The 10,206-nt window shown below is 43.2% G+C and overlaps 1 long non-coding RNA gene across 1 annotated transcript; it reads right to left on the reverse strand.

Annotated features, from left to right (window-relative positions):
- Positions 1–7,645: 7,645 nt before the first annotated feature.
- Positions 7,646–9,898, reverse strand: LOC136448963 (uncharacterized). The gene is made up of 2 exons (XR_010757958.1): positions 9,437–9,898; positions 7,646–8,711 (listed from the first exon to the last, which is right to left on the reverse strand). It is a non-coding gene; the product is annotated as an uncharacterized lncRNA (long non-coding RNA).
- Positions 9,899–10,206: the final 308 nt, after the last annotated feature.

Consider the following 10,206-nt stretch of genomic DNA (forward strand, 5'->3'; position numbering starts at 1 on the left):
TGCATTTGTGTGTGTGTGTGCGTGTGTGTTTAAGTACAGTTTGAGGGGAAGAAGTTGTTTTTCACTTTGACCTACCTTTGTGCAGCCAGTTTTATTATCAAAAGAAATGACTTCTTCAGCTGCAAACTTATCCTAAGCCCAAAACATGTTAATACGCAACTCCTGCGGACTTGTTTATACGCACAAGTATGACATGGGCTTAACATCGTTTCTGAAATTCATTTTCTTTATCTATAGACACTGAAGATTATCATATAGAAGGAGACATCCTGGACGACTCTCAGATGCAAATCTTACCTTTCCTATATTCTATGTGAGCGTTTACAAAAGATGCCTTTTCTTACATTTGCCCCTGCTTAGTTGATATGTTGGGCTAATTCATACTTGTACACAAATAAAGAAACGAATACATGCAAACACAAAAGCATTAAAAAACGGCGGTTGAAACATTACCTTGATAGGAATGCAATAGATACAACTCATCACTAGTTAGAATTAAATTGCACTAAATGCACCCAAGAAAAATGAAAATGAAAGCAAACACAATTCTTAGCACCAGCCGCATGTCTACCGTCGTACATCCAGTTGTACTGTAAATGCAGAAATGTTCGCGGTGGTTTTATGTTTGCGGTTTTCACGGCGACCGTTTCACCGCGAACTTAAAGCCACCGCAAACATTTTTGTCCAATACTGTTGCAGTATGAAACTAAAGCGCTGCCGCGAACGTAAAACCACTGCGAACACCCCATTTTTGCCTTAGTGCGAAAAACCACGCGAACTTAAATGTATTTACAGTATTCCGTTCTAGTAGACAGTCGGCAGCGTAGTAAGACCCAGTCGTATAGCGATGCAATTTTTTTTCCATACAACATTTAACCTTGAATTGACCTTGTGTTTTTGCAGGGCCAGGTTAAAACAGCTGTCAGGAGCGAGAGGAAAAATGGCCGAAAAACTCGGACGGCATCGTCGTCATACCCTACGTCATCACCAGTCGGGAAGAGTACTGTGAGTAGGTATTCATGTTCCCATCGGTAACACCCCCATTCCATCAGGGTGGCGACCACGCGGCGACCACGCGGCGACCACGCGGCGACCACGCGGCGACCACGCGGCGACCACGCGGCGACCACGCGGCGACCACGCGGCGACCACGCGGCGACCACGCGGCGACCACGCGGCGACATCACTACGACCACGCGGCGACGTAAAATTTGACTGAGCGCTCAACGAATTTCATAGATAGAAAACGATTTTTTTACGCTTTGTGTTTTATATATTGCATGTTTGAATATCCGTTCCGATGTCAGAATTCCACTTTAAGATTTCATAAGGAACTATGGAAATGTGTTTACATAATCTATGTATGGTGATGCACACCTTTACCAAATCAGAGAATGTCGTCCATTTGCAACGTGCAATTGACAAAGTAATCGCAAAGAGATGTGGTCAACCGAAATCAATGTTTCTAACTTTTTTATTGTATGGAATTTGATTGTAAATGTTGCCCCCTGTCAACGACTTCCGTACAAAACCCTCCAATTTATTTATTTCATCATAAGACAGCTGGGTTGCCCCTTTAACTCGAGGAAGTTGGTTTCCAAGGGGGGCAACATATACATTACAGGACAAGGCAGTCAGGAGAAAAAAGTCGACAACATTCAGTAGAAAAAGTTAAAATCCGATGCATCAAAACAAAATCATTGCCCATAACTCAAAATAGAATCAAGAATGGATCGCCCACTAGCTCGGCTGATGACGCTTTAAAAAATACAAACTCAGGGTCGTGTTGTTCAACCAGTTTTATTATCTATCAATTGTCAAACAGTCAGTTTCATTCATTTGTTGTCTGAGACGTACACGTACATGTCTGGAAATTGTTATCAAACTTTAAGAAATACTATTCAGTGATTATCTCCTCCAAACTCCCTGTTGATATTAGTTACAAATAAGTCGGAAGCTGTTTTCTGTTTCTGTGAGGGCCGAGGGATGTAACGAAGACACTTTCAGGCTACGATAATGATATAAAACCCTAATCACCATTTCCCCCTGTTACAGTTAACAACAAACGCTTTTATTCGTACTTGTATTTTAAGCACTTTAAGCACATTTTATAGCACGCGCGGATTTCCGGCTAGGCTTTCCAGCTTAGGTGCCTTGCTCACTGGGGCCTGGTGGGACGTCCGTGCCTATCCTCGATGGCTTGACGAACCGGGCTGCCGCTTCGCCATCTCCATCTCCAGCAGTTCTTCTGTGATAAGATAAAAAATACAGGAGATGTTAAAAACACTGATATCAAGCCGAGGTGAGGCAGTGGTAAAATATTTCAACCACACAAACTGGTTTCGTCACAGGAGGTATTGTGCTCAGAAACTGGCTATGCCATCGCGTACGTCCGTAAAAAATAGGGTGCGTTCTAAAGCCCCCGTCACAAATAAGAAATACAGTTTGGTCAACGTGTTGGCGAGCTTCAAATGTGCATTTTTGGCCGAAGTACGGCCGTAGTCCTGTCGATTACGCGGGCTTCGGGCGATTTTTAGAAATCACAGTTGATCCAAATATTGGCCTTTTATCAGGTTAGTCGATACTGACTTCGTCCATGTCCAATGATGGTACCATCTCATGGGGAATTTTTAGTTTTTTTTAGTGATCGACGGACGTCACCCGAGATTTTCATGGGATAATACGGTTTTGGAATTCGTCGAGTTTCGGGCGATCTACAAATTCGGCCGACGCTCGCATGAACTGTGACGCCGACTGAACGACATTCCCCGAACCCCGACTGGTGTCACAGAGACCGGCGTCTGGCGGGTATTCACTTCCCGCGGGCGGGCTGACGCCTGCACACATGCCGTCAAACGTTTCTAGATATCGCTATACAATGTCGGTAACTACTAATATTCCCCTTACTCACTTGCGTAGAATACCGAGAACATTGAGAAAAACGGCTAATTTTGTATTTATCAGTCGTAAATTAGTCAGATTGTATTCGAACACCTGCTGACGCCGTTATTTCGACGGATGTCGTTCGAACGCGTTCTATTTTCTTACGAACTTGCGCAATGACATACATGGGCAGTTTGTGAGCAAATACCCCCCCCCCCCCATGACAAAATCATTTTTTTGTGGTTCAGATTCGTCTGCAAATAAATCTACGACACACAACTGGATGTGAAAGAACGTTACGTCACATTATGAAGTCATGATCGGATTTAGCCACCAATACAGTACAGCTCAGGCATACCTTCTGCCCCCATGGCCAGGTCCTCATCTTCAGCCTGGTGTCGCTTGTTCATCTCCATTTCCAGTTGCTCTTTAGTAAAGAGAAGAAATACAGGAGATGTCAGAAACATTGATAGGTGATACGTGATATCGAGAATAATTGAAAATAAGTCTACGACATCTGTATCTGTATCTATATAGCCGGTATAACCGCCAGTCGGCGTAACACACCAGCTTCGAGCGATTTTTAGAAATCACAGTTGATCCAACAAAGTGTATGTCACAGTTATGGTAGGATCCATCCACACAGCAATGTTACAGCTCAAATGTACAGGTGGCAAGGCGGTCGTATATGGTTGGGGTTGTCGAATCTAAATGTTCTGGTTTCGAATCTCGAGCAGGTCCCTATGCTGTGCCCTTGGCCCTTTGCGCCATTTTTTTTTTCACAGGACTCAGATGGAAATGAGTGCCTGGCTTCGAATCCTTTTCGACCGGACGTAAACCCGGAGGCCCTTACCCTGGGAGCCCAGGCTAGAACCGGGCCGCTAGCGATTTCCTTCGGCGGCCCAAGACAGTCAGCCCATAGGATCTTAATCAACGCTCCGGGGAGTTGTAGCCCGGGGGAGTGGACCGCGCCCCTTCGGTAAGGGCCGACCAAATCTCGACCTAAAACACCCACGTGTGCTAATTACGGTATCGACGGGCTTGATGCTTTTGTCCGCCGAAGGAGCTGGGTAGAAGGAACTAGCCTCTACCATTGAGCTACAATGTATAGCGGACTACCCCTGGCATACTATTTACTCTATTTGGCCGATTTCTACTTTTTTTCCCAGCGATCGCGCGGAACCTGGTGGAGGCTAAGAAGGAACCGGCTGATGACTCCGCTCTGTCAGCTCACTGAGCATGAACAGAACTGCTGCCAGTCCCGGTTTTATCAGGGATGCAGAAACATGCCCCGTTTGCCGCACCCGGTTATGACCGGGATATGGTATTTCCCAGAAGAAAACAGCTTTGCGTGCGTGTAGCGCCCGAAGCCCGGATGTTAGGGGAGTTCGGGCCACCGGCTGTTTCGCGGGTTTCTTGAGGGCTCAAACATATTTTTTTTCAATCTGGCAGCTTAAGGGTTAACTCGCCTCGAGTTCGTAAAAGATCCCACCACACTTAGCGATATGAAGTAGGGTGATTGTATCAAACCTTACATACCGATCTTACGCAGCTTGTGCTTACTATAGTCTAATACAAAACTGTTTTGCTAAGGTAAAAGGTGATTTACCGTTGTACATACAAACAAGCAAACAAACAAACAAATAACCCATACCTCCTATCCCGACCACCAAGTCTTCCAGCTTGGTCAGCAGACCTTGCAGCCTCTCCTCACGCGGAGCAGGGAAGGCCGCGGCGAGCACCAGGCAGCTCAGGAAAAGGACGCACACGGACAGCTTCATCTTCGTATGATCTGATGAACTCTGATAAAAGATTATCAAACAAATTCCAAAGTTACCCATGATGTTATGTCTGTTTGCAGTAAATACTGTGAGACATTGTGTGCTGTGTAATAGTTAGAGCGCTTGGGTCAGAATCAAAATTCTAATTTGTTCTATTAATTCGCTCAAGTAACAAACTTTCATTGGCAGTTCGTATCTTACTGGTTCGCAGATAAGTTGCTCCTACTGTACCGCGTCACTAGTATTTCAAGGACCAAGTCGTATTGACTTGAACCCGATGACTCCTCGCGAATGCACAATTAGGCCATGTTGATTTGTTTATGGATGACATCTCCTGGAAAGCCCAAAACTGATACGAGCGTGCGAATAGATCTAGAAAAAAAGGTTTCACAAAAAGGTTCCCTTCATTATGAAATCTACGTGGTCAGAAAGGTTGAACTAATGACTAAACACACGGAAAATGGTATACCATATGGATTCTTCATTTTTGGTCTTTCACGTCTTCTTCTTTGAGTTTGGCATTCTAGACATTAGTACATGTTGTATCTGCTTGCAAAATATCTTTTTGTAATTTACGCCATGTATTTGCCCATTTTGTAGCTGCTTTGTCACCTTAATTATACAGTTGACTATAGATGATTACATGATGTATTGCTCTGTGCTTGCAGTTACTTAGTACCCACACAAAGGCTCACTCGCACACCGCAAGTATGGAGTTGTCTGTTAATTACAGATAAATCACGGTCCACGCCTTTCCTCAAACAAAAGAGCAAACATTTTTAATGGTCGTCAACCAATTTGTACAAACATTGCCTTGGTTAACCGATGATGTTTAAACTTTCTTGGTCATTTTTTTCGTAAACAAAAATGATTAACCTCGGTTGGGAAATTGAGGAAATTCGATGGGATATCACCCGAAGGGGGAAAAATATCAATAAAGGATCAAATTCTGGGTTTTCATGTAACTTCATTAATGTTAGTGAGATCAATTCAATCGACGTGGAAAAGTTATGGCTGTCTTTGAAGCGAATATCCGCATGTAGGGAAAAATCTATAAACCATGATCTACCGGTGGAATTGCCGATTGCATCAGGCACCCTGACCGCGATTTGACCATTGATGGGCGAATTGTGGTGACGGCAAAACTTTAACCCCATACGGTCCGATAAATGAGCTTGAGGTTCTTTTAAACATCAAATATACAAACGAAACAAAAAGAGACCCCAACTGAAAACATATGGCATACGTAGGAGATGAGCTGATACAGTGTTTCTACTTACCAAGTTTCTAGATCTGGTAGGACGATGCCGGTGAGCTCGAGATTTTCGTCTGGAGATCTTCTTCTTCTTCTCGGGTCTGGAGACGAGAGTGTAGGAAAGGGGGTGGAAGAGGCCCTATTTAACTGTTCCCGCACGGCAATTATGATCAATTATGCAAGTTGTAATCATTGGTAATTACGTAATTTACCTGATCAAAGTAGTTGTCAGCTCATGTTTTATGCAAGTTGTAATCATTGGTAATTACGTAATTCACTTGATCAAAGTAGTTGTCTGTTCATGTTATACAATATCTCTGTTGCGGCTCCCCCACGTGAAGGGAGTTTGAACAACATCCTCCATTGATGTCGAAACTGCCTGGTATCAATCACGTTCTTAGTAAGTTCGATTTCGCGAATATCAGCGGAGCCGGGATCCGCTCCGTATGGAAAAAGTTGCATGATCAAAAGATCGAATCCTCCAACACCTGGAATGCGCTGATGTGGCAGTAATTTTCTATTGTAATTGTCAGGCAATAATTACAGTTGCTGGTAATCAATCATTAAGTTAACACGAATTCTGTCCTGTCTTTGAGACCTCCAACAGTAACAACACTGCGCTTTGAATCGATACACACTGATTTGAGTTTAGTCGGGCAGTTGGATTTTTCCTTTAACGCTATGACATTACAAGAAGACGATCATCACCAAAATACTTTTTTATGCACCAGGCAGAAAATGGTAGGTACTGCACTGTGGAATGCGGTGTCAGGGGGCCTGGGCGTTTCCTTAGATTAAGACTACTATCCCTGATCTTCACGTGAAGATCACGCCTTCTACTCATGATCACTTACCTGCTGTACACCTGTGTTACTGCCGAAACTTATTTGCTAACTCGTCACGGTAACAACTTTACTTACTCACACGGATGATTGTATCTTAGTATTTTGGTAGCCATTAAATGTACTAATGTTCAGTTTCCCTCTGTTTAAAGTCTATAAAATAAACTTTAATGAACAGACGTTCAGACATAGCAAGGAGGTGGACATAGACAACATTTGAAGAACTTCCATTGTCATGCACGATGATAGGAAAACCCTTAGGAGTATCCAATTAAGATTCCGTTTATTGTAATTCAAAGAATAGCTTTAGGGCTGTGTTATTGTGTGTGCTATTTTGATCCTAATTTGTTTTTCGTGTGCAGTGAACTGATGTTGACCCTAGTTTTATGAAATGCAAAGGTATCAAAACACCTGACAAGACATCAGCATCTTACACAACTTTCATCACACGTTATAAAGTTGTGGGGTGTTTAAAAGCCATTTTTAAAAATTGTGGTACTAGCTGGCCAAGTTGTGAACATTCCACCCTGCCAGCCTTTGAGTAAACTTTGGCACCCGTTGTAGCTTTACGCGGGAGGAATTAGTTAATTGGCATCGGGGTTGATGAATTGTTGTAAACGTCTGTGTTTCATCCTGTGTCAGTGATTTAGCAAATCAGGCTGTGATTGGCATAGTTTATTTCATATGATAGGCTTCCATATATTGTATGTTTAGATATCCTTTGCGATGTCAGAACTCCACGTTAACATGTCATAAGGAACTATGGAAATGTGTTTACATAATCTATGTATGGTGATGCACACCTTTAACTAATTAAAGAGGATGTCGTCCATTTGCAACGTGCAATTGACAAAGTGATCGCAAAGAGATGTGGTCAACCGAAATCAATTTTTCTAACTTTTTATTGTATAGAATTTGATTGTAAATGTTGCCTCCTGTCAATGACTTCCGTACAAAACCCTCCAATTTAGTTATTTCATCATAAGACAGCTGGGTTGCCCCTTTAACTCGGGGAAGTTGGTTTCCAAGGGGGGCAGCATATACATTACAGGACAAGGCAGTCAGGAGAGAAAAGTCGACAACATTCAGTAGAAAAAGTTAAAATCCGATGCATCAAAACAAAGCCATTGCCCATAACTCAAAATCAAGAATGGATCGCCCACTAGCTCGGCTGACGACGCTTTAAAAAATACAAATTTAGGGTCGTGTTTTTGAACCAGTCACCAGTTTTATTATCCATCAATTGTCAAACAGTCAGTTTCATTCCTTTGCTTTCTGAGACGTACAGGTACATGTACGGAAATTGTTATCAAACTTTAACAAATACTATTCAGTGATTATATCCTCCAAACTCCCTGCTGATATTAGTTACAAATAAGTGGGAAGCTGTTTTCTCTTTCTGTGAGGGCCGAGGGATGTAACGAAGACACTTTCAGGCTACGATAATGATATAAAACCCTAATCACCATTTTACCCTGTTACAGTTAACAACAAAGTTAACGTTTTCATGCTCTCGTGGAAACACCCCAACCGTACGTTACTTAAGTGATATTGTATATATCATAAGATAATTCCAGGAAAAGAAAACAAATATTAATGCATCTTGATCCAGATGTCTAAATAAAAACTAAAAACAGATCATTTTCAAGCGTCATGGCTAAGCCGACAAGTATGACGTACAAGTCATGTAACACATGACGAGGAGAGAAGCTGATGCTGTTGTTGTTCCACCGGAGACGCCAGGTGGCGCTTCAGAAGCGTCGAGGGGTGTTACAGAACCGGTAGATGGCGCTTCAGACAGGCACGGAGGCGAAACAGAAGGACACTGTACTGGCGTTTCGGAAGCGCAAGGGGGCGCTCCTTCCCCGAACGTGATGCGCCGCTCCACGCCGGTAGTGATGGGTGACGTGTCCTGGATGTACGCAATCAACGCGTCTGTGTCCAGCTCAGCTGTTAAAGGGAAATGGGACAGTGTCAGTTATCATTTGATAAAGATACAGCCATACGTAGTAATTTGTAGCTACAAGGGAAATACATATACACACACACACACTCACATACACACGGATATACATTATGTATATAGAGAGAGAGGGGGAGAAAGAGAGTCAACTTTTGGGCTAAGTAATGATTGACATCAAATAAAACTAGAACAATCAAATTCCACGTGCACAGTAGTACTATGTTTATAGGCTCGAAGCTCGTGAAGCAAATTTTTTTTAAAACCAGGACTATGACGGGTGATGTTATTGCTAACCACGCACTACAATCGTGCCAGGACCAACGACTGATGACATATTTAGGTCTTTGTTACAAAATACAAGATAACTTTAATGGAAATCCGCCAAAAATAATTACTCAAGCAACTGGATAAGATTTTGAAACAGTCAGACGTTTCATATAGCATCCGCTATCTTTCGTTTGTGACTAAAGAAGGATCTGGTAGAACTCGGTCTTATACCAAAACGAATAGATATGTAAATCCTTCTTTAGTCACTGACGAAAGACAGCGGATGCTATCTGAAACATCTGACTGTTTCAAAATCTTATCCAGTTGCTTGAGTATTTATTTTTGGCGTATCTTATTACCTGTATGTCTAACCTTCATCAACGATTTAATGGAAATCGCAGTGTTGAGATGTAAGAAAATAGGAACGCAACGTTTCCTGTCTGACCTGGTACGTGGTGGCTGAGTTTGTTGTCTGATATCATGGTGCACCCTCGTTAACCAGGACCCCATATCGCTCCACGTTACATCGGTCGCGAAAGGGGCCCTAGTAAAAGGATCCGTCACATATGGTTATGACAGGTCGACGAGACTTGCTCATGAATAATTAATGAGCTAGCCGTAACACGTAGCCTGATTGGTTGATAGCTTCCCAGCGTTCTTTGCGCGCTGGCTTCCGATGAGAGGAAGCAAACACTCTGATTGGCTGAAGCTGTTTTGGTGGCGACGTCATCATAACCATATGTGACGGGTCTTTTTACCAGGGCCCCTTTCGCGACCGATGTAACGTGGAGCGATATGGGGTCCTGGTTTAACGAGGGTGATCATGGTGTAGCCGCTGCCGCCGTTGGCCAGGTAGGATGGTGCGATCAACTGGAACAAGAGGAAATGGGATACCATGGAGTTCGATAGCCTCTACCAGGCCCCGCGGGATGGCTGGAAAAATAGTAGAAATTGGCCTAATAGAGTGAATAGTGTGCCAAGGGAGTTAGCTACGGAAAGAGGGTCCAATCTGCCGTCCATCGAAATGGAACCTTACTGTATAGCGGACCTACCCTGTATAGCGAAGTACCGCGGCTGATTTCTACTATTTTCCCAACGATAGGACGGAGCCTGGTAGAGGTTAGGAGTTCGATAGTGAAAAAGTAATCGAAACTGTGGGTGTGTCAGCTACAGAACACGGTGCATCATCATTATCATGATTATATCATTGCGTGA

This window comes from Branchiostoma lanceolatum, chromosome 14 (assembly GCF_035083965.1).
Source record: "Branchiostoma lanceolatum isolate klBraLanc5 chromosome 14, klBraLanc5.hap2, whole genome shotgun sequence".
In the NCBI taxonomy this organism is placed as follows: Eukaryota; Metazoa; Chordata; class Leptocardii; order Amphioxiformes; family Branchiostomatidae; genus Branchiostoma; species Branchiostoma lanceolatum.